Source organism: Mus caroli, chromosome 1 (genome assembly GCF_900094665.2).
Source record: "Mus caroli chromosome 1, CAROLI_EIJ_v1.1, whole genome shotgun sequence".
Classification (NCBI taxonomy): domain Eukaryota; kingdom Metazoa; phylum Chordata; class Mammalia; order Rodentia; family Muridae; genus Mus; species Mus caroli.
Genome location: NC_034570.1, coordinates 63384645 through 63385188, shown reverse-complemented (window position 1 = coordinate 63385188; position 544 = coordinate 63384645). Strand labels below are relative to the sequence as shown.

The 544-nt window shown below is 34.2% G+C and overlaps 1 non-coding gene across 1 annotated transcript; it reads right to left on the bottom strand.

Moving 5' to 3' along the window:
- Positions 1–89: 89 nt before the first annotated feature.
- On the bottom strand, positions 90–196 carry LOC115032555. The gene has a single exon (XR_003838200.1). It is a non-coding gene; the product is annotated as a U6 spliceosomal RNA (small nuclear RNA).
- Between the last annotated feature and the right edge of the window lie 348 nt (positions 197–544).

The following is a 544-nucleotide window of genomic DNA, read 5'->3' as shown; positions in this document are numbered from 1 at the left end:
GAGTTTTCCTCTTAAAAATGCTTTCATTGCGTCCCATAAGTTTGGGTATGTTGTGGCTTCATTTTCATTGAACTCTAAAAAGTCCTTAAAAAAATATGGAACGCTTCACGAATTTGCGTGTCATCCTTGCGCAGGGGCCATGCTAATCTTCTCTGTATCGTTCCAATTTTAGTATATGTGCTGCCGAAGCGAGCACAGAAGAAGTAACTTTTAGTTTCCCACTTTAAAAATAGGAATATTTTTTCTATCAAATAATCTATAATAATGAAAGCAGATAAATATCTGAGAGGGCTTGGAAAACTGTTTACACAGAACAGAAAGATTTCTGTGAAGCAGTAATGATCTAAGCAGATATTCCCAAATACTCAACATGACCACCCAGTGAATTTGAATTAACCCTGTGATCCTTAAGAAGAATCCTGAGTTTTAAAATTTTTACAATTTTTTCCACCAGCACTTAGAAAAGTGCTTATGTTAGATAATCATAGTGATTTTTCTTTAACCTTTATAGTTGTGACTTTCTGGAGTTCAGAAAACTTTTCTT